Here is a 23,784-nt window from a genome sequence, read left to right as displayed (position 1 = left end):
GGGGGAAAGTACTCTCAAGAAGTACCCCCTTTAAGCTCTTGCTATAAAAGTAGTTTGACTATCCCCAGATTAGAAAATAGGGAGCGCAGGGAGATTGGCTCATTGGGGTGGATCTGAGACTGGCCAAAGGCAGCCAGTGTGCTCTCAGGGCCTGCTTTCTCCATCAGTCCAGCTTGTCATGGTCAATACTGATTGTCAGCTTGACTGGTTTGAAAGACACCTGTGGAATTAACAAAGCACACTTCAGGGTGTGTCTGAGGTGGTTTCCGTAGGTGACTGGATCACAAACAGTTACTGCTTCAGTAGGCTAGTTCTTCAAGCATTGTGATTTTGTGGCATTACTGGGGGAAGTGATAGAAATCAGAAGCAGGGCCTGGTGGAAGGGAGTGGGGGTGACCTTGGGGATCGTGCCTGGCCCCTGCTCCTCCCTGCTGTGCCCTTGCTCTCTCTGTTTCCCAGCTGCTCTGGTGTGAGCAGCTTTCCTCTCTCATACTCTCCTTCATGTTGGCTGCTTTACAATGGGCCTAAAGTAATGGAGCTAGCTGACTGTGGACCGAACCCTCTGTGAACATGAGCCAAAGTCAAACCTTTCTTCCTTTATGCTGCTCATCTCTAGCACTTGTCACAATGATGAGATGCTAACGCACACCCCTGTCTCAGTTCCAGTGCACAGGACATGCGTGCATATGTGTACGCAGTGAGGGAGGCAGGACAGGATTGTAGGTTAAATGTGAGAGCCCTAGAGCCTTAATAGATAGGTTTCATCCAGGCTGCATGCTAACTACCTGTGTGCTTTCAGATAAATGACTTAAACTTTCTGTGTTTTAATACTTTCATCTCTGAATTAAGAGTCAAATGTGCTAATCCATGAAAAGCAGTCAGTGTCTTGGTCTCTGGCAGCGCCATGCAGAGAGCCTACACAGCCCTAAGAGACAGGCTGGGACAGACCTCAGGGCTCAGTGACCCAGGGCCTTCAAACCTTGCTCCAGATGCTCAGCGCTTGGTTTGGAGGGCTGGTGAATGGGGCCTTGCACTTCCAACTTGTCTTTCATTGTCCTCGCTGTTGAGTCTTTGATTTAGGCTATGTTGGGGGGAGGAATGGGCAGGGATGTTTCCAGAGTTGAAAAAGAGTTTTATGCATCCATTTAACTTTGTTTGCTATATTTATAAAGAACTCAACTTGCATAGAGAAGTGACTTGGTTTAGTCTTATGTTAAGTTAGTGGTGGTTTGGGATTAGAAGTCAATCAACTAACAGATATTCATTGATGCTTAATACATGCCAGGTATTATTTGGCATGGCTAATACATGCCATTAGTTCAGAATATTACTGAAGGAGGTCTGTGGGCTGTTAAGTTGGGCTGCTCTCCCCAGATCGTACTCAGCATGTCTACTTTATTGGCCTCAAGTACGCCAGTGTGTTCTCATCTTCTGGTCTGAACTGCTCACCTCATTTTATCTGATTGAAGATCAGCTCAGCGACTGGCTCCCACTTGGAGGCTCACGTGGGTGCACTATAGCCTCCCTTGCTTCCTTTCTTGCCCTCAGTTTCTGTCCTCTTCCTTGATGCCATTTCTTTGGATACTTTGGGCAAAGACCTCACTCCACTTTTGTGGGAACCTAGGACCTTTTATCCCAAGTCCAGGACCCACACTCAATACAATCTTCATTTAACAAGTATTTCTCTGTGTAGGCGCTCTGTGCCAGGCATGTTCTAAGTGTGGGGCATAGGTGTGACCCAAGAAGGAACACCCTGCCTTCACTGTAACTCACACCTTAGTGCATGGTGCTACTCAATCATCAAAGCAAATTGATGAAAAATAGTATGATATGCAATTGTAAGTGCTGTGGAGACTGAAAATCACTTGTGGATCCTAAAAAAGTGAAGCACATAATTACCATATGATCCACCAATTTGATTTCTAGTATATACCCCAAAGAATTGAAAGCAGAGACTGAAGCATCACTTGTACATGTGTGTACCTAGCAGCCTTACAGACATTCCTTGCATACTAACTTACCTGTTTAATGACTGTTCAGGCTCATGACCTACAGTCGGTCTCCTGACACAGGAACTTGAGTGGCAGGGTGGCCTTAAGGTGGCTTGTTTTACAGCACAGATATTCTTCGTTTAATAACTGAGTTCTCATCCTGCGGCTGGATGATTACATGATTGGTCACTAAATGAGGAATTGATATACATTACCATACTCAGAACAAAGAAATTGTCAAGGGAAACTCTAATCAGTAAAAATTACAGTATTGTAAAAAGAAGAGGTATTGTATTAAAAGAAGAAATGTGGGTTCCATAAACAAGATATATAGAACTGTGCACAAATACAGCTCTTAAATCTGAGCAGCAGGTAATAAGTTTGAATAGGACACTTTGGTCATCATTCTGAACAGTCTTTGAACAGGTAGGTCATTAAATGAGGGATACCTGTACAGTACTGTGATTTTTGCTGATTGTACTGTACAGTACGGTACTGTAGTTTATGTTCTGTTGTACACCACTACACTTCATGTTTGAATTATGTAAATAGAATCAAAATCATTGAGTTGGGGTTTCCATGATCATTTCTTTGTTCTGAATACAGAATTGTACTGTACATACTATGTCAATGAGTTCATTTACTGACCCAGTCACAGGGACTGAACTCAGTGGATAACTGAGGAATGTGTTTGTAACCACCAGAAGGCTGAAATTCCCTAGCTGTCCATTGTGTGATGAATGAATAAACAATATATGGATCATTTGTGCAATGAAACATTATTCAACTTTAAAAGGAAGGAAATTCAGGCACATGCTGCAACATGAATGAACCATGAAGACTGCTAAGTGAAGCCAGGCAGATAAAAGGATACACATGCTACGACTCTGCTTCTGTAAGATATCTACAGGAGGCAGACTGAGAGACGTAGAAAGTGTAACAGAGGTTATCAAAGTTCTCAGAGAAAGGACAAAAGTTATTTTTTAAGACCTGCAGAGTTTCTGTTTGGGGTGATTAAGGAGTTCTGGAAATAGCTTCCTAACATTGTGACTGTATTTAATGCTACTGAAACGTGTGCTTAAAATTAGTGAAAATGGTAAATTTTATATCACATAGGTTTGCCACAATAAAGTCTTTGAAATGCTACAGAAATATGGAAGCTGAGATGGGAGCTAGTGTCAGGGTGTCAGAGAGGAAGTGAGTCTTAAATGGCAGTGACTGTTGAGAAGGCGCCCTGGCCGAAGGAAGCCCCGTGCCTGTGGGTTGGAGTTTGTCTTGATGAGGAGCATGGGAGCATGGAGACGTGGCTTGGTGTTCTGACCAGCACAATGTTTCCAGCGTGATCCATGGAGCAAGCTGGTCCTGGCTATCAGCCTCAGTACCACATTTTTCTGGCTGTGCCTCAGAGGCTTGGTTTGTACATAACGACGATACAACATCTCCCTCTCAGTGTGAGGGAATTCTGGGAAGTAATGCTGCAGAGACAACCAGCCAGTGCAGTGAATGGCCCAGCCATTCTTGTTAATGGCCAGCATCTATTCTGATATATTTGCTGGTGCCTGTGCCATATAGGCACTAGCATTTTGCCTGCATCCCTTCCTGGACCATGCTAAAAACCAAAGAACTCATTAATAATAATGTGTTGCTGACTTGCTGATTTTGATTTGGGCAAAAAGCACATGAAACACTTCCCATAGTAGAGGGCATGCTTGTTTTCTTCCTTCAGTCCATTGGTCACTCTTTAGCTCATCAGAGATAGAGAAGACCTGCGTGCTGTTCTTAAGGTGCTCATTACTGCACAGCCATGCTGTTCACCGGGCACCCAGAGAGAGAGGAGCAGGGCAGGGTACAGAGCGATGCCTGTCCCTGAGTAGAGACTGGAGCTTCTCGTGGATAATGGCCGGGGAAGAGGGAGGGACTAGGAGCTATGGCAGGACTGTAGGCTGCAGTCAGAAAAAGACTGCAACCCTGGGCAGGTGTTGCCTAGCTGAGACGTTTCCGGCCTTACTGGTGTTGCGATACCGATTTGTTAGTAGCTCCTTTGGAGCTGAGCTGGACCTCAGGACCCATTGCTCTTGGCCTTCTGTAGCCTCTTCCTTCTCCTCTACCTCTCTATGTCCTGGGAGCTGCCTGGACACTCTACATTCACCAGCTCTCTGTGTTACATTGCTAGCACTGCCATCACAGAGCCACCACCTGTACCTGGCAGACATTTATTCTATCACAATTTCTGTGGCTGGCAGCCTGAGATCGGATGTCTAAAGGTTTGTTTCTTCTGCAATCTCTCCTGGTCTGGCTTTATGGAGTGCCATTTCCCCAGGCTTTTGCCATACCTTCATTAGACATTTGTCTGAATGCCAGTCCAATCTGATCAGGACCCACCCCCAAGACCACCTCCTGCCTTAGTGACCTTTTAATGGACCCTACAGCTGTATACAGACTCACTTGGTAATCAGCAGAAGAACGGAGAGAGAACACAGCTCATGCCCAGACACCTTCTGGATTCTGGTAGACTTTGTCCAGTTGGAACCAGCAGGAAGTTGACAGGTGGAGGAGCCAGAGTTGGGGATCGATTCCCCTGTCTGTGCCCTGTGGTATCACTGAATGCCATTGTCACAGCTGTTGTCAGCAGCACAGTGCCATCCCCACCCCTCCCCTGCTCCTTCCAAGCTAGGGTGATGTTAGATCCCTGCAGGTTTCCTCCACTTCACCTTTGTATGTGGGCCTCTGCTAAACTTTCCTCCATCTCCCCAGTGAGACTTGCTGCCCTGTTCCCCACTGAGGGCTGCTGACTGAGTGGAGAAGGAGGTGCACTCTAGTGAACTCTGCAAGCACAGGACATGCTGTATGTGTGCTTTCTGACCTTTCTTGGAATTTGGTGACATCCTCTGTGTATTGCTTTTGTCTGATTATGTGGGAAGCAGCATGAGGTAAAGGCAGAAACTGCCTTGTGAGCTGTGAAGGCCTGCACTGAAGGCCAGCTCCTTCTCTGCCATTGTCTGGCCCTGGTGTCTGTCTGTCGGTCTGTGTGTCTTTCTCTCCTGCTCCCTCCCTCACTTCCTACCTCCCACCTTTCATTTCCATACTTGTAGAATGAAATAAAAATAAAAACCTTAAACATTTTGCTCTGAGGAGCTGATTAAATTACACTGAGTGAGAGAGCAAGTGTTTAATAAATGTTTCATTTTATTCCTAAATAGATAAAGTCCCTGGTGGACTCCATTCTGGAAATGCCTCTTGGAATCCTCAGAGGAGGTGGCAAGGAAAGCCCAGGCCAGAGGGTCACGTGTCAGGGACCCAGATGGCACATTCAGGCTCTGAGCTGGGCACCTTTCATGCCCTTTCTCTGTCCTCTGCTCTTCCCCAGTGTGTGAAATAGAGCCAGAGAGAGCAGCTGTTCCCTCCTGTCATGGCTGTTGAGCTGGGACAGAGAAGTACAGACATTGGCAGCTCTTCAGCCTCATTTGGTGTTATCACCCCAGCCCCCGCATGACCCCACATTGAACTTGTGCCTTTCCTTGAGTCTTTTTTCTCCTGTCTTAGGGATCTCTATCCATTCTCCTCCTTCCGTTGGAATCTCTAGCTTAGTCTGGTGAATGCCTCTCTACTCTTTGGAGTTCATTGCTAATCTTGGGTCCCCCGAAAAGGCTCCGTCTCTTTTCCTTTCATCCCTATGAGGATAAGATCCTTCATACATGTATTTAAGACTCTTAGAACTTGTCCATCTTCCCATTCTTAGAATTGTGCCTAACCATTAACTTACAACTAATGGTTACCTTCTGTCTTTCCCACGGTGGTAGCTCTGTGAGCAGAGCTTCTCTTCCGAAAGCGGGTGAGAGAGACTACCTGAGCTCAGTTCCATGCAATCACTTGCCAGCTGTTACCGGAGCATGCTGCTTAACTTCCGTGCACCAGTTTCTTCATTTGTAGAACAGAAGTAAAAACAGAATCCACTTCATAGTTTCATGGTGAACATTGAACAATTAAAGAATACCAAGAAATTGTGATAGAGCACATAAATGTTTGCATCTGTCCCTGAGTGCTTAGTTGATCCTTTGCTGGAGAACTGAATCTAAGATTTCATGTATGATGGGCAAGCACTTTGCCTCTGAGCTCTCAGCCAATCCTTAACAAAGGTCAAAGTTGAGAGTGAACTGCTGGACAGAGCTCAGGTCAGATGTACTTCAGTGTGGGCTGTGTGGTTTGACAGAGCTGGGCTCACTTGACAAGGAAGCTTCAACACGTGGTACACCAGGGAATGTGCCACTGAGTGTTTCACACAGATGAGGCCTCAGCAGCGGGTAGCTGGCCCATTTGTCTGGGATAGGACCTCTGGATCCTAAGAGAAAGTGCCAGTTAATCTTTGTGAGCTCAGGTTTGCTGCCTTCCACCTCTACACAGGGATCCTTCACATCTGGAAAAGACAGCCTGGAAATGAAGGTGGTAGAGAAATCTGGGCTGCTGGCCTTTGAGACAGCCATAACTTTGCGGATGTTTGGAGGCTTCAGATGCTGTCTGCACAATGCATGGGGCATCAGGAGACCTGGCTCCTATGTGTGAGTTCTGCTGCAGGTATCCAATCATCTCCAAGTGGGGTTTCCTGTTCACTGAGTAAGAATCTTAGGAAAGTATCACTGTCTTTAAATGATTATTTGTACAATGTCTAGTAGCCACATTTACAAATGTAAATAAGCACCAGGGGTCTCATACCGTGGTCAAAAGAGCTGTCACAAAGCATAGACCTTTAATCTCATTATTTAAAGAAGTTTGTGAGATCAGTACTTATGATCCATTTATACTTACTTTAGAATTGTAATACTTCTAATTATCTGCTTTCTTGGTTTGAAGCAAATTAGAAATTGGTAGAAATGACACACCAAAGGGAGACATGGAAAAGAAATAACAGTGCCAGAAGCAGGGACCTCAAGTATACAGAAGTGACATTTATCTTAAAATCCTAGCAGCATGGGGTCATTTTCTTTTGGAGGCAATGATCAGTAAAATGTGTTTGATATCATTGCTTATTAAGTCAAAGCATTTTAAAGCCAGAAGGAACAAGCCCACCTCAAAGCCCTTATTTTCTGATGAGAGAGTTGCAGGTTAGGGTGGTGAGGATGGCAGCCAGCCCACAGGTGACTAGAGGAGAGCTGTTTCCGGCAGCCCGCTGGGGTCTCAGGCTGTCACGCTTTGACCCTTCCCCTTCTTGGTCAGCATGTGCACAGGGAATGCTTTTGTATACCTAGCTCTGCACTGGACATGTGGAAACTTATTCACTGTCAGGAATCTTTCCTTTCTTGACTGGAACTGCTAAATTATTAATACCTCTTTAGGCAGTTTTAGATATGATAATTGGTACCTTCAGGCTCAACTTCTCTGTGCATGCTGAAGACACAGATCTTCAACGCATTTTTCTAGTGACCCAGATTCACAGTGTGTGTGTCCGAACCAGAATATTTACAAATAGCAATTGGAAATTCTTTGGTAAGTGCTTACTGTGTGTCCAACACTATTATGGAATGGTGGCAAGGGAAAGGAAGAGAATGTATCAGAACTAGGTCTTTCAGAAAGCAACATCTCAGGAGATGAATGGGCCCTGAAAAGAGATAAGGGACCACTGGCAGGCTGAAGGTAAGAACTCTGAAACACACTGTCCTCAATCCTGGCTTCTGGGTGGCCAGTGGGATCCAGTAGCCTCTGTGTGTCTCATTTATAAAATGGGGTTTGTAGTGACAGCTACTTCTTAAAGTGCTTATGTGCTCTAAGGAAAATACCTATCGAGTTCTTGGAATAGTCATTGGAACATAAGAAATACTCAAGACTTGTTCAAGAGCTTCCAGTTCCACAGTGAGGCTAAGTCTACTCTAATAGTTTGTTCCTTCGTACAATCTTAATGGTTTGCTGTATGCCAGGCTTGGTGCTATGGAATGATTCAATGACAAGCAGAAACACTGAAATAATATCCAGGATTTGGCAATAGACTTATTTACATCATTATGCTTGGGATCATTCCCAGCATATCAGGCCTGATCTCTGGTGGTTTGGGGCTTTTATATGATGCATGAGCAGGAAGTATAAAGGAGGTTCAAGGATGAGACAGAGCACCCTGGATGAGATCATTAGTTGCAAGGGTAGATTAATGATCATCAGTTTATGAAGTTTGGTACAATGGTACAGTCAGGCATTCTGCATGTTCAGTTGTGCTCTCACTGTTACAGGGCTCAGGAAAGTAATTATGAAGCCATGAAGGAATTACAGAGCTAGGTAGTTTCAAGAGAACAAAGTTTTAAAAGAACAACTTCTCTTGTATAATTTTTCTCTTTCATTTCTCCCTCTTGTTATTACTCAGAAAAACCTTTCTTAATGCTGGGGCTGTTCTTTTTATCTAAAGCTGCATATGAAGGGGCAGCTCTTAACTTATGTAATCCAATTATCAGGCAGGGCCTACCAAGGGAACTAATATAAGGGCTGTCAGGAGTCCCAAAAAGGGTTTCAGCCATAGTCCTGAGTCAGGTGGACCTAGGAATCATCCCTGTTTCTGGTTTCATTCTTGATCCTGGTTATTAAACCTCTCTTATAGTTGTTACAGACCTTCTTGGAATATTCCAGACTTATTACTACAGCACTGGGACCCCCTCAATAGGAGGACATGGACACATTCCCAGCAAAGAGAGTAATATCCCATTCTGGATCTGTACCCTAAGTGTCCATATTTGTCTCCACAGCACAAACAGAAAGCAAAGACCACCAGAGCAGATTCCTTGTGAGGTCCTCTGCGCTTTATTGACAAGAGGGTGTCCATGTGTCTGGAATGGTAATCATATGGCAAAGATCAAATCCAGGAATTATTGGTCCTTGTCCATTTCAGACTGAATTACCTCATAGGTGTCAGTTTTTACCTGGTGAAACTGAACTCGAGCTCAAGTAGTGACAATTTGATTTCCTGTGGTTAAATTAAACAGAGCCAGAATCTACACCCCAACATTAAATGTCAGCACATTAGTAACAACAAGCATTTTTCCAATTGTAACTGTTAGCCCTAGGCATTTTAGATGAGGACGACAGTTTAAAATAACAAGTCCAACTAGAAAAACTGTATAAAGAGTAAGGGAAAGAACATTACTGGTTGTCTTTCATCCCTCTGGGGCAACTGACCACAAAGCCAAGGCAAAGGTTACAGTCAATAAGAGGCTAGGGAGCAAGAACCAAGCTGAATAACACAGTATCAAATGCATATGGGAGAGAACTGGGACAAACTGTCCCACTTGAAATGCCATGAATGCTGTCCTCAAGCTTCAGTCATACATTGACTTGTCAGTGTCAAGAGTGACAGGAACAAGGCTTTGAATGCGTTGTCCCTTTAAAATGAGCCCCAGAGCAGCTGTTCAGGTAAATTTTTCAGTGTACCTAAAGCTGGATTTCTGAATCTTGTAGAAGTAGTTAATATGGGTTATTTGTTTGTGCAGGAATGTCTACAGATATAACTGGTCTTTAGTTACAAGCTGTTTGTAGTTTTATGTTTTATTTCTGTGTAATCTATATATCTTTAAATGAGAAGAGTCCACTGTAATAATGAGGCCAGCGCCAGTGACATAGATGCTGAAGCCTGAGCTGGCTGTAGAGATACAGGTGCCAGCACAAAAGCTTGAGTTTGCAGAACAAATGGTGAGGGCAGGTCTGGCTCTGATTTTATGGAAATACCAGGTGAAATTTTCCTGAGTGGGACTGATGTTTCAGTAAGTTGGATTCCTGGAGGGTACTTAAGCCTCTGGATTGAATTATTTTACACTGGTGGCAGATTTTCAAACAGCAACAGGAAGCAGAAGCAGGAGAGCTTTGGCCAGAATAGCTTTGTCCAAGGTGACCACAGTAAATCTAGGCTTTCAGACTCCATTCCTAACAAAGCTACTTCCATCTGTAAGCAGGATGCACTTAGCATCTGTCAGGGGTTTTATTTCTTTTTAAGTCTGATTAGCTCAAGAACAGTTTATCAGACAGTGTCAGGCAGACGTGTCTATTGGGTCCTATTGGCAGGACTGAGTGGTTTTATTGCCACGACTGTCAGGTGCAGAGTTTTGCATGAGAGTCCTTGGTACTGAGTAAGGTTCAGCACAGCATGTGGCACCTGGACAGTTAGGTCTTGGCCTAAGTTGAATTTGCCAGCTTTTTTGATCAGCAAGACAGTGGCCATATATTTGACAAGTAGGCCACTGGATGCTCCCAAGCAGTGACGGTCTGAGTAAGCATCATTGTTTCCATGAACAATGGATCCAGATTTTATAGACACCAGCAGAAATTTGTGGAGTGTTTTTGGTAACCAGTTTCTGCCAGATATTGTAGCAGAGCTTTTGTGTCTTTCCAGCAGGCAGCTTGGGTGTCATGCTGGGAAACTAACAAAGTCAATTGTGAGAGTTTCTTCAAAGAGAATAAACAAGTTTTTGAACCTCTGGGAGGTTGAGTCCAGGTCAGTTGCAAAGTGGGGCTGACTGATAGGAGCCAATCGAAGGGAAAAGAGGGCATTTGTAGGTCCACACAGGTGTACCAGCAGGCTGTGGGTGGCAGAAGGCTGAGGCAGTGTATACAGAGGGCAACCATAGCAGCATTGGCAGCTCAGAAAGTTTGGACTGGCACTTTAGAAGCTTGACAGTTTTGCTTGAGGGATGATGTTGGAGCCAAAGTTGTTGTCATAACCTCCTCAAAAATAGTAGGAAAGTTTTAAACCCCTATGGCACTTGATCCCAAATGAGCTGGTCTTTTGTCTCAGGATTTTCTCAGCTGAAGGGGCTTGTGGGAGTAACTCACAAACAGAGGAAGGCATCTCTTTGGAATTATTGACAGCACAGAGACTGTGCCAAAGTGATTAACAGTCTATCAGGCTGGTGTGTGACTGGGTGAGTGTTTGTGCTTCCCATGACACCTGATAGCAATGGGAGTTGTGGTGAGGTGGTATGGTTGATGTCCAGTTTCTGAGGCAAGTCTTTATATCTCTGGGAGGACACTTTTCAGAACTTTGGGGTTATGGTTACCCAGGTTGATGAAGGTATCATTTTCCTCTTGGGGAACAGTCAACGATTAATGTTCAGGGTTACATGAGAGTGAGGCTTGCTGGCTTGGTGTGAAGGAGATGTCCTTTCAGGTTGTAAATTTATACCTGGAAAAAGGGGTAAGGGGCAATAGTCTCACTTGCCCTAATGATGGTAACTTTCTGACAGAGGAAACTTCGGAAGGCAGAGAGATCTGTTTCATGGGCTACCAGGAAAGTCACAGGCTTACTACCAACTTTTTCAGGGAAGGGTCCAACTTTTTAGAGTTTGGTCTATCCTATCTACTCGGGTCTGGTAGGGCACAACTCATTTGTCAAAGCTGACAGCCCAAGTTTTCCTCAGTCAAAATGTGGAACTCAGAAGGAATTGTTGACAGTCATGTTGGATGGGCATTAGATGATGCCATCTGACCAGGATAGATATGTAAGCAGAAGGCTCTGGAGTGAAGGCCTCTGTGGCTAAATGCAGACAGTGGCTCACTGGAACCAGTTCAGTTGGAAGGAAGTAGGTGAATCAGGAGTGATTTGTTTGTAGGTATTTGCAGCAGAGCTTTCAAGAAGAGTGGGTCTATTTTTCTTTTTCTTTTTTTTTCTTTGAGATGCAAGAAGTGGTTTGGTTTTGTTTTTTAACTGTATAAAAGCCCCTTTTACTGCAATCAGGGACTGAAGATTTTAAGTAATTAGTTCCCATTTTATCTTCCTATGGTGTACAATTATGTATCTTGAATAATGGTGCAACAGAAAAAAGGTGGGTACCTCTCAGAAAGACACCATTCAGATAACTGTCTGTTCATCCCCTTGTGGGGACTTAGGCATGACTTAGCTAAGGCGGGTGCAAGGCCTTTGTTGTGATGTATGTTGATTGCCATGGAACAGATGAGGGCCCAATTATCCATTGTGGTCAATGCTTCTCAGTCTTGGTGCACAGATGGATAAGCCTATTATGCTGTCTGATCCACTCACTGACTCATTCAGCAGGCACTCAGAAGTTAAACATTCCAATCCCCCTTCACTTGAGGGTGGCCTTAACTAGCAGGAGTTGGTCAAGTTCTTCTTCTGCTCAAACTGAGAACTGACAGGCTGGGATATCCTTATCAGATAGGATACCTGGGATATCCTTACCAGGTAAGGATACCTGGGATATCCTTTACCAGAATCAGGCAGGCAGGCAGAGAGACAGAGAGACAGACAGGTTTTGTGCTGCTCTCTTTGGTTTCTAATGTGAGCCACTCAAGCAGGGAACTGGAAATCCTTCCCCAGACCTCTGAGAAGACTCCAAAACTCTTGAAGGTACACTTTCCCATTGGGATCTGGAGAAACTCTTGCTCCTTACATGAGGGCCATAACTGGTGATCAAAATGGTTAGCATGATCAGTCTTCCTGGCTAATACATCAGATGCAACAGCAAGCAGAAATAAAGAAATGACATTGTCATGGTTTATGTTGATGGCCCCCAGGCTTCATGAGTTTGCATTGTGCATTTGTGATTGGTTCATTGTCTAATGCTTGGATTGATGGTATCAGTGCTACATCCACTTAGGGGTGGAGCCAGGATGTAATGTAATGACAGGAAGAAGGTGTGTCTTGCTGTTTTGCTGGTTTTGGCCCTGCTGTTTGCAGCTGCCATGAACTGCGGCCCCACCATGCCAGCCTGCCTTGGAGCCAACTGAGTGTGGACTGAAACCTCCAAAAACTGTAAGAAATAAACCTTTCCTTTCCCAACTTTGGGCTTCAGGTAGTTTATCTCAGTGACGAGTAAAAAGTAACCAAGACAGGTACCCAGGATTTGGAGGCAGATTTATCTACATCAACGGGCACCGATCAAGATTATCCCCAAAATATCAGGCTCTAACCTTTGGTGATCTAGACTTTTTATATGATACACAAGCAGGAGGCATAAAGTTGGTATAAAAGGACAGAACAATCTGGCAGTTCTGATTAGCTAACAGGGTGACATAATCAGTTACAAAGGTAGATTAATGATCACTATCTTATGAAGTTTGGTTCAATCAGGCATCCTGCATATTTGGTTATACTCTCATAGTTACATGGGTCAAGAAAGTAATTCAAAACCATGAAGCAAATACAGAGTAGGTAGTTTCAAAAGAACAAAGTTTTAAAAAGAACAATTTCTCTTGTACAGTTTTTCTCTTTCTTTTTTCTTTTCTTTTTTTCTTTTTCTTTTTTTTTTTTTTTTTGTATTGTGAATCGAACTCATGACTGCACGCTTGCAAGGCAGGCATTTGTGCTAATGAGCTAAATCCTCAGCCAAGTTTTTTTCCTTTCAATAAAAATAAGAAGGTCCATAAAATCAGCCATGTTGTGAGACAACCAGTCTACAGCAGGAATCAGCCAATTCTAGCCCAATCCCCAGTGCTCATTTTTCTAGACAAAATTCTGGTAGTAGATTTGAGTAGCCACAAAGAGATAAAATAACCAAAATCTAAACTATTTCCTTAAGGCCCTATACAGAAAGTTTGTTCACCTTCTTATAAGAATGTGCTCCTCTAAGTGTGAGCCCCTATCAGTTAAGAGCAGGGCTAGAAATGCAGAGATTTCAGATCCCATTCTGGAGCTTCTGGACCAGAATCTAGTTTAGTATAATCACGAGCTTCTTTCTCTGCATGTAACAGTTTGGCAAACATTGCTGTCAATGATGGTTTCTACAGGAATGTATAAGGGGTCCCATCTTGAACACGTAGTGTCAGGAATGGACTGGATGTTTTCTATGTAGTCCTAGTAATGGCTACAGAGTAGTTACTTTTAACTTAAGAAATTAAGGCTGGACACACAAGGTGATTTTTATAAAAGGCTTTTCCATAATAAATGGTAGAGCTGGAGTTTAAATCCTACGCCCCCAACTACAAATCATTTGCTTGTCATCACCATGTCATTCTGCTTGCTAAGAGTAAAACAAAGGAGAAATAAGAAGGAATTTCACAGAGAAATCTTGCAGAATTGGCTTTGTGCCTGTATCAGTCAGAGTCCAATCATGAAAACAGAATCCACTCAAAGAATGGAAATCAGAGGATACTTAATTCAGAGGATTGGTTACGCAGTGATGGAAGAGCTGCAAAGCTATCAGGAGACTGGGAGGGATCCAGGGATCAGTGACAGCTGGGAGCTGCTTCTGCTCTTCTGCTAAAGGGACAAAGCAAGGTGTGGTATCCCTGGAGCCCCATGGCTAAAGTGTCCTGCGGTACACTCTACCCTAGCAGAGTTCTCCAAACAGGATTTAGCCACAGAGACCCAGGGGTTGCTGGTGCTCCCAACCAGTATGGTTTCCCATCCCTGCTTCTCCAGGAGCTGGGAAGCAGGTAATGCCCAAGCCTGCATGGCCTGAAGTCCAGGCTTCTGCAGTACACAGTGGAGCAAGCACAGGCAAGCGGTGGGCTAAAGAGAAGAGGGGCAAGAAAGGAAATACAAGCATCCTGCATCTCCTCCACATGCCAGGAGAAGACACCAGCTCCCTATCACATGCTCTCTTTCATCTCAGGCACCCTCTCAAATGTCCCACTTGCATGTCCTTAGATTTATGCTTTGGAGTTTTGTCTCTCATTTTCTTTTGGCACCATGATTGTAACTGGTATTTAAATCATCAGGTTCTCTAGTTTCCTTCTGGGCCAGGCTTTCTGGGATGTGCACTCAGCTTTGGGTCAAGCTGAGCCACTGGATTAAGTGGGCCTCTCTGCATCCTTGAGAGTTGAAAGACACTGTTGAACAAGGTCTTGTAAGACAAGGAGTGTTCTGTGGGTAGAACAGAGTGGGCTGGTGTCTTAGAGGGGATCCCCTACATTAGGGGGCAAATAAAGCTCAGGACCTCTAGGGGTATGCCCCCATCCAAGCATTTGAAGTTTATTCTTATGAATATTTCAGTAGAGATTTGTATTTGTCTCATGTAGATTTTACTCTGGCTCCAGAATAGTTGTTGGATTAGAAGAATCAAAATTTGGGACAGAGTCTAGTTAGAAATCCGTTGACTATTGTAGCAATTAAGGAAAGTCAGGTGTGGAAGAGGAAAGGCTCGATACAGGAGTGACTGTAACACACTGTTGGCAGGCACTCAACTCTGTCCCACTTCTGCCCTAGTGATAGAGACTTGATTTTACCTGGGTGACCTCTCGCTTCTTAGATGTATTTGCAAGCAGGAAGTTCTTCCTCGAGCAGAGAGAGAGTCTTGTTTATCTGATTTTGATTGAGAAAGCTGCGTGATACAATTCTAGCCAATGAAAGGAACCAGAATTCTAGGGTCAGGTGAGGGTGTGCTTTAGGGAAGAGATTTTCTAACTCTTGAAAAGAAATAGGTAGGGAGAAACACATTCCTTTGCTTCTAGCTGTGAGTGCTGGCTACCTTGAAGGGATGAGGGGATTTTAGGACAAGCTACCCCTATGGGATTGGAGAGAACTTGCCTTGAAAGTACCAACCTTTTAATTACCCAACCCTGGAGATCTATCATGTGAGACCATAAATCAGCTAAAGCTCCAGCTACTGTCCTAACAGGTATGGAGGAAAATCAGAAGGTCACAGTGCCTAGTAGCTTGAGTTGAGGGATGAATGTAGAAATAAACATTGGTTTAACATGGGTCATAACGTAGAAAGTGGAGCTGGTCACTAATGTGATAAGGGCATTAGTTTTGACAGAATGAAGTAGGTAAGAATGTGCATGTTTGGAAGTAGCCACAGTTTGGTTGGTGTATGTGTGGTGAGCTGAGGCTGGGGTTCCATGATGCATTTAGCAATGATGTCTTCTAGTAATGTGGATGGATATGAGATTTGTCACTTGCCATCTCTGTGACCCTGGACATGTGGTTGAGCTTTCTGGGCTTCCGTTTCTTAATAACATGTTGCTGATTCTGCTGGCTCACAAGATCATTATTGTGGGGATAGATGATAGAGAGTATATGTGTAAACTAAACTTATCTGTAATCATCTGATGGGACACACAGGGGAGAGGTAGGCAGCACTATGCTGAGAACTGCACTGCAGGCTGGATCTGGGCTGAGAACAGCTGTGGCTCAATCGGGAGAGGAGCAGGGGCTGCTGCTGCTAAGGTCTGGACCTGTGCTTGTCAAGTGTTGCATGAACTTAGTTCTTTTTCAAAAGAGCTAAAAGCTAAGACTGATGAGAACACAGTTGCTGCTTTGGAAGTGATGGTGGTGGGAAACCAGAACAACTTCTCAAACCCCTCTTGCATTAGAGGGTAGGTGCAGGAAGGAGTCTGCAGACCCTGGAGGACACATATTACAGACTTTTGCTACAGACAGGAAGAGCTGAGAACAGTGGCTGGAGAGGGTGTGACTGTCGTGGGAGATCCAGAAGGAATACCATTAGGAGCGTAGGGGGATAATAAATGTGAATGATGCTGAATCAGCTCATGCACCTGAAGCAGTCAAATGTCCTCCTGCTCCAGAGCCACCTCCTCTGGGAAGGGTCCTTGGACCTGCCCCCAGATGTTTCACTGCCGGAGAAACTGCCTCCTTTCCTGTTTTTCCAGCTGGCCTGGGTCTGATCTGTGTGTCCAGCTGGGTGCTTTGCACTTGGCTGAGCTATCCCTCTGGATGACTAGCAGGTGACCAGATGAAGGTGCTGCCCTCAGGCTCAGTGTTGTGAAATGGGGTCCATGGGCTGAGGTAGAAACAGATGTCCAGCCCCAGAAATACAGAGTTTTGATTAAAGGCAGGAAAGACGATGGGGAAAGAGATCCACTAAATTTGAACCCTAATGGGCAGCAGCCTGTTGGTCAACAAAAGGGAACAGGTGACTGATAAGCCTGGAGTAGAAAAGATTCACAAAGTTAAATAATGTGCCCATGACGCCCAGGCAGTAGCCCCATCTCTGATCAGTCACATAGCCACCTGCAGTCTCCTCTCGTTTTCCTCCACGTCTGTCAGCCCAATACAGACAAGCACTGCCAGCAAAAAGACCCATTGATGGGCCAAATGCTGGAAACTGGTCCACCTTGACTCTTCAGATTTCCATTTCCTGTTTAAAGGGGCCTTTCCCACCTGCTTGACATTGTATGTTGTTACATCCCCACAGGCCCCTCCTCTCATCCACTTCACCCCCACGCTGAGTCTTGGTGTCAAGGATCAAAGAGAAATATTGTTGCAACCTCAGATGAAGAAAGAAGGCTGGCTGCTTTTGATGTCAGGCCAAGCAGGGTCGTCTGCGCCCCCCACTTACTTTTATTGCTGATGCTATTTGCAGCTGAGATGTCAGGTCTAGGTAATTGTTTCTCTAACCCAAATACCTTGAGAATTTTTTTATTTAAGTGTAAATTTTCATTTGGCTAGATAAACAGTTTCTGTCTCCCGCCAGCAGACGGTGGCTCTGAGCTCTGGGTGAGGTGGTTTGCATGCAGGCCCAGTAATCAGGAACCCTAACAAGAGGCCATTATATAGAGTGTGCCTTTCTTTAACTTTCCCTTTTATTGGGATGGTGTAATTTCAGTTTCATAAATACTAAGAGGGTTACCGCTGGGCACTGGGGCTATCCATCTCATTCACCTCAGAAATTAAAGCTGCTGCCTCTCCCCTCAATGTTTCTCTTTGTCTCTAATATCACTTTAGCTGCCTTTAGGAACCAAGCCAGGACGTAAAGAATTCAGATGATTTGGTTTTTACAAGGTCAGATTGCTGGTGATTCCTAATAGAGAACATCGAAAGCCTTTTTATTGAGAGGCAGGCCTTCCCCTCATACATTGCTCCTTCCAGAAGCGGTTGCAGTCAGACATTAACCCAAAACCTTAATCTTTGTTCAAGACAATATAGCGGTAGTAATGATAAAAGCTACGGAAAGTGCCGAGTGTTTATAAATACATTTCCAGCGCAGTTCTAGGCACCACACGGCCCAGCGCTAGCACTCCGTGAGGCCCTCTTACAATTCTCCCTTGCAGAAAAGGCACAGAAAGTAAAGACAAAGGCACTGCTGGAGGCCTAGTTTTCTACTGAGCTCCAGGACAGCGATGTATTTCCTCAGCCGGGAAGAGATGGACCACGCGGCTAGTCACAAGTCCACTGCTGGGGCCACATCGACGGGGTGGATGCCTGAGGAGGTGGCCCACACTCTGCTCTGCTGAGTCGTGACCTGTGACACCTCTGAATGCTGAGAGACTGAGGTGCCTCCTCCTCACTGCCTGGCCTTCCTCCCCAATTTGGTCCACTCACAGGAAGTCACTCCTGAGCTCACGAACAGTTCCTCTCATTGCAGCTTCCTTACCCGTGTTCTCTCCAGGCACCGTGGCAGCCTTGGTGTCTGCTGCTGTCACTGTCACACTGCTGACAGGTGAGATGGTGTTGTGTGTGACATGGTTTTCCAATGCCTGATGCCAGGACCCTGTTGGGTAGGAACCATTTACTGAGTGAATAAATGAAAGAATCAATGAATGATGAAAAATGAAGTGAACATATAAACAAATAGGTAAACAATGTACTACTCACTAGTTCTCATCCCACTGGATAGAGTAGATTCTAGAATCACACTATGATGATGGTAAAGAGAGCACCCATGTTCTTCCTGATGGCAATTTCTCCAAAATTGTGTGAACCCTGCCCTTAAATAATTGCACTCAACATGAATTATAAGAGTGATGTCCATAACACCCAGCACATGGCCAGTGTCAAGTCAGGCTGGTCTGACTGTGTGTATTCCTCCTGGCAAGAGACATCTTTTTTCAACATCTTTCAAAACAGTCCCCACTATCAGGGCAAAGCCCTTGTTCAAACAACACCCTAATATTCTGAGGTGAGAGAGAAGAGACCTCTGCAATTAAAACTTCAACCTGGAGAGAGATTGGAATCCTCGATTTTGCTTTTTGAGCTGTGTGCCACCTGTTTTAAACTGGTGTAAGTGTCGGCAGAACCTGGTTTCTCTTGATTTCTTTAGCATAATAATGTCGGGCTGACTCACAGTAAGAACTTTACTCTGTGTGCTAGGAGAATGACAGGGGGAGTGTTTGACAGGAAAAAGTAAAGACAGTCCCACTGCCTCCCCAGCACCAGCAGACCGTGAGTGCCAGGAAGAGCAGGGCTTCATTCATGTTTGTGTTTGATCCTCTTCTTGAACCACAGCAGTGCCCAATGGACATCTGAATAAATGAAAAGATGAGAATAGAGAGCAATGAATGAGCAGAATGCTGGAGAGCTTGGCTAAGCCCTCATACTTGTAGATGTTGCCACTTAGGTGCTGATAAATTTGTACAAGTTTCTTTTTTTCCCTACTGAATTTTTTCCCACCTAACTTCTTGTCTCCAGGTGAATGCCACCTTGCTCCCTGAGAAGGCAAACTCTCTACGCTGCCTTGAATTGAAATTTGTCTCTCAGATCCCCTCAGTTCTAGTTTTCCTTCCAGGTGGTGGTGGGAGGTAAGGGGGACTATGCAGGACTCACCCCTGATGGCACCAGCAGATGCAACTGGCATTCATTGGTCCCCGTGTCAGATAAGCTCTACTGTGCTGGGATCTGCCCACTTTGGAGCCTTGTGTAAAAGGCCCATGTTTGGTGGAGTGATCTAATAAGCATACAATGAGAATTAATATGTAGGCGAGAGTAGATCAGTAATCCTTTTACTTCTAGTTACCAATTGATTCATGGTAAAATCTCCTTAAAGTGCCACTCTTCTAGAAGTTATTAGCATTGAAGAGGGCATTGTAACAAAACTCATAGAGTATAGTCATTGAGTTCCCATCATAGAGCTGGGGACATGACAGTAGGTACAGCCTGCTGATGCCTCTCTTCTACTGGATACATAACCAGTGTTGTCATACACAACTCTCACTGCAGACTGGCAGAAGGAAGAACAAGGGAAGAATTGAGAAGCTTGAATGATGGGCACTTCCATGGTGCAGGGAAAAGTGGTAAAAGATGGCAAGGACAGTGGGTGCCAAGCAGGACGGTGGCTGGAGCAAGAAATGGAGAGATCAGTTATAGCCTTAAGAGCTCAAAATGGTACATTGTGGGTAATAAGAGCCTATAAAAGACTTCCAAACAGCATATCCAGTGTCTGGATGAGGTCGTTATGCTCAAGGCCTCATACTGACATACCACACACACAGGGACAGATGGTTGGTAGGAGACAAGGTGTGACCAAGAGAAACCTCAGTAGTGTGCTTGGTCACCTTCGCAAAATATATAGGTATAGACTTCAAATCAAGCAAAGCTCTACAAGCAGCAACATGAGTATGCAATGAGGAGCGTCCTTGAAGATTACGATGTGTGGATTCCCAGAAGGAGAGAAGGGACAGGAAAGATCAGCAGCCCCACAGGCTGGGACCAATCCCCACCACTGCATCTGTGCCTGGAACTCCTCTCAAGGCTCACAAGCCATGGAGTCCTGGAGGGCAGTATGCCAGGACTTGGCAGTTCCTGAGCCGGAAGTTCAGAGACAGGAGCACATGACTCGGTTTCCTCTTTCATGGCTCACTCTGTCTTTGTACAGCTCCCTTCCTGGAGATGAGCAGTATATAGCCCCTTGTAGACACCTTGCCAGCCCCAGGAAGGATGGAAGAGGCTGAGAGAGGGCGAGGACAGCCAAGTGCCCTCTTCCGTCTGCCTTCAGCATGGGCCCCCTCCTCACTCCAGGGTTTGGGATTTCCCTGCATTTCATCTGTCACCTTCAGGTATCAGGAGATCCAGGATCAAGTACTCCACCTACTTCCCATTTTAACTCTGTGCAGGGGTGTGGCTGGAGGCTCCTTGATTCCCCTGCATCACAGTGACCATGAGGTAGTTACTCAGTACCACTGCACCTCAGTTTCCATTCTATACAATGCAGACCATGAGCAATTTTACCTCATTGTGCGGATGTGAGGATCAACTAAGTTAACAGATAGGTATTAGAGCAGAGCTTCCTCAGTAAATGCAGTGAAAGTCTCCATGAAGAAAGTGACTGGAATGCCCCTCTTGTGTTGTAAGATGCCAGCCTCCTGTAGCCTGTACTCCAACTGAACAGAGGGGCAGGACTACAGGGGACAGAGAACATGGGAGGAGAAGGGAATGAGAGTAATCTGTTCTTAGTATTGACCACATGCCAGACTTGTGCTTGTATTTTTAGTGTTAATAAACATCATGATTGGAGCTCTCTCTCTAGTGAGCTCTATGCTGGCTTGTTCTGTGTGGGGCAGGCCTGAGTGAGAGGGTGCTGAGTCTTGCAAAGCCTGGAAGAGCAGGTTCTGCTCCCTCTCTGCACTGCACAACTGGAGCTGGCCTTGGGGGTATCTGGCAGTAGGATTTGAAGCCAATCAGTGACTTCTTATCAGCACTGCAGAAAGCAAGGGCCTGCTGCTGAAAAGGCACGGTACAATGGGGAATGAGATCATCTCGGCTTACAGGTCCAGGAAGAGCGGGCAGGCAGCTTGTTCCAGAGTGTCCTCTGTGTTTCATCATCAGAGGATGTGGCCAGCTAGAGAGGTAAAGCTCAAGACACTCAGAGAAGTCAACAGACTCCAGCAACATAGAGCACTGGTGCATTCGACAGCCTTCAAGGTGCTCCAGGGAGCCCTCTGGGAGGCCTGTATCCCTGGAATTATCACAGGGTCCCCAGAGCTCACCTCCACAAAGAACGCTTCCCTGGCTGACCTCCGAGAAGCAGTCAGCTCTATCATGCCCTCCTGCTATGCTATTCCTCTCACAGGGCTCTTTGATCTCTCCCACTGTCTGCCTGCACCTGCACAACCAAACTTCAGGAGGGCAGGGATGTTTGTCTGCTTTTCACACTACGATATGATGTGATATTCTTAGCACCTGGAACAGTGCTCACAATATGACCAGTTTTTAATATTGTTGAATGAATGAGTTAGTCAGAAGTTGGTGACTGATTGTTCATCCCCCGCTTCTCAAATCTCTAACATGTAAAACTTCAGAGTCAGGCACTCACTCTTAGGAGATTTGTTTCAACATGAGAAAGTCTGTTCATGTCACACTGAGCCTCAATTACACCATATTAAATGGAGCTAATGCGTATGCCAGTCAAAATAGGTTAGACTGGAATTCAGTCAGTGACTACAGTAGTGTAGGTTTTTTGCTGATGCTCAGATCCCACTTGGGTCCCCTGTGGGCTGTGCTCTGTGTCAGTGTACTCTGCACTCAGGTTATACAACAATCACTACTGAAACACTTCCGGCCACCTAGAAGAGGGAGCAGAGAATTGTGGGATGGTCACATCTTTGCATTAAATACTCAGCTTAAAATGCTGGCATCACTTCTGGGAGCTCACAGATTCTTGGACAAAGCATGTTAGTCTGAAATGTGCTTCAGTGAGAAAATATGTAGAAATGTCTAGAAAGAATGAAATTTATATTTTTAGTTATAAATACTAATGACTAACTCCGTCTCTTCTCCTCCAATGCACAAGGACACGAGCTGGTGAGTTCAGCCTCCTAGTTGGAGAGCTAGTGGTTCAGGGTGAGGCAAGGGAGTATGCTTTTTAGTCTTACAAGGTGTGAAATAGCACAAACTGAGAGCCCATGAGGAGGCAAACCGTAAGAAGAATCATGCGCTCACTTCTTGAGAGGATAGATGAGCCCAGAGAAGCTCCAGAATTTGCCCACAGTCACACAGCATAGTAGTCCTAGTACGGGTCTCCTGACTGCCAAATGTACTACTTTTCAGACTCCTGCCCTGAATTCAGATGTTGATCAGTTTTCCAAAAACAGGAACAGCTTGTGATGGTCTATTTTGCCTTTAAAAGCTCTTTGAATCACTCATCTAGCTAGAGTCCCAATCCATGCCCTGGTAATCAAATCTAGTAAAAAGAAGGTGCTTGTCTCCATCTAGCCCTTCACCAGTCAGTGTGCAGTGGCATCGTTCACATGTCAAATACATGGCCTTGGCAAAAATGCTAGCAAACAGAGACAGGACAGAAAGGATGAAGGCTGCATTTCTGTCTTCAGTGAACTTCCTGTCTACTGAAGCGGGGATGGCAGTACAAACAGGAGCATAGAGGCCGTGCAGTGACAGGCAGCAGAGAGGAGGAGGACATAGGCAGGGGTGGCTGGAGAGGGCTCCGTGTGGAGTAGCATTGAGGAAAGCCTGCCATGGGGCCTTGAGCCCCTGGGAAGATGATGAAGTGACAGGAGGAGGAAGGCCATCCCAGACAGAGGCAGACTGGGAAAATAACGGAGAAGGACGCGGGGCAGTCACTGTGAGGTGACTCAGCAGAAGCAGAGGGCCACAGCTGAGAGAGGCTGGGCCAGGTCTCAGCTGGAACCAGGAGCGATGCCAGGCAGTACAGACCTTCACCTTCATGCTGCAAGGAGAGGGGAAGGCAGATCGCCCCACTGTTTTGCTAGAAGGAGAGGAGAAGCCAGGCTTTTGGTCAGTGAAATTTACTCTACTCTGTGAAAACCAGTCAAGTGGGTTGAGGAGAAAATGAAGTCACTTCAAGAAGGCTCCAATTTTTGATGATTTTTGATAAGTGGTGTTTGTAGATGTCAATAAAATGGCACGAGACTCTGCTCGCTTCTCCTGGCTCCTCTCTGCTGAACTCCCAAAGTGAAGGTTTCTTGACAGCTCTTTCCCTTCCAGCACAGTTGTGAGTGGATTAAGAACGCTTGGTGATTCTATTTTCCTTATCATGGGGGAAGAAACTCACTCCAAAGGACCACAGTCAGTTTCACTGATTCAATAGGAAGCCATGGCGTGGATGTGAAATTTTCCTCCTTAGTTCTCTTTTGCTTCCGTCCCTGTGGGTTACGCTCATATGCCTCAACATTTTGGTATCTCTACGTGTGCATCATGCATGTTCCTGACAGAAAA

The 23,784-nt window shown here is 45.3% G+C and overlaps 1 protein-coding gene across 9 annotated transcripts in view; it reads left to right on the top strand.

Moving 5' to 3' along the window:
- Dab1 (DAB adaptor protein 1) overlaps positions 1-23,784 on the top strand; it is a 1,082,808-nt gene that overhangs the window by 133,777 nt on the left and 925,247 nt on the right. The gene's annotated exons all lie outside the window — the stretch shown is intronic.

This window comes from Cavia porcellus, unplaced genomic scaffold, assembly GCF_034190915.1.
Source record: "Cavia porcellus strain 051 isolate PalLab524CR breed Dunkin Hartley unplaced genomic scaffold, mCavPor4.1 scaffold_25, whole genome shotgun sequence".
Taxonomy (NCBI): domain Eukaryota; kingdom Metazoa; phylum Chordata; class Mammalia; order Rodentia; family Caviidae; genus Cavia; species Cavia porcellus.
This window is presented reverse-complemented; position numbering and strand designations above follow the sequence as displayed.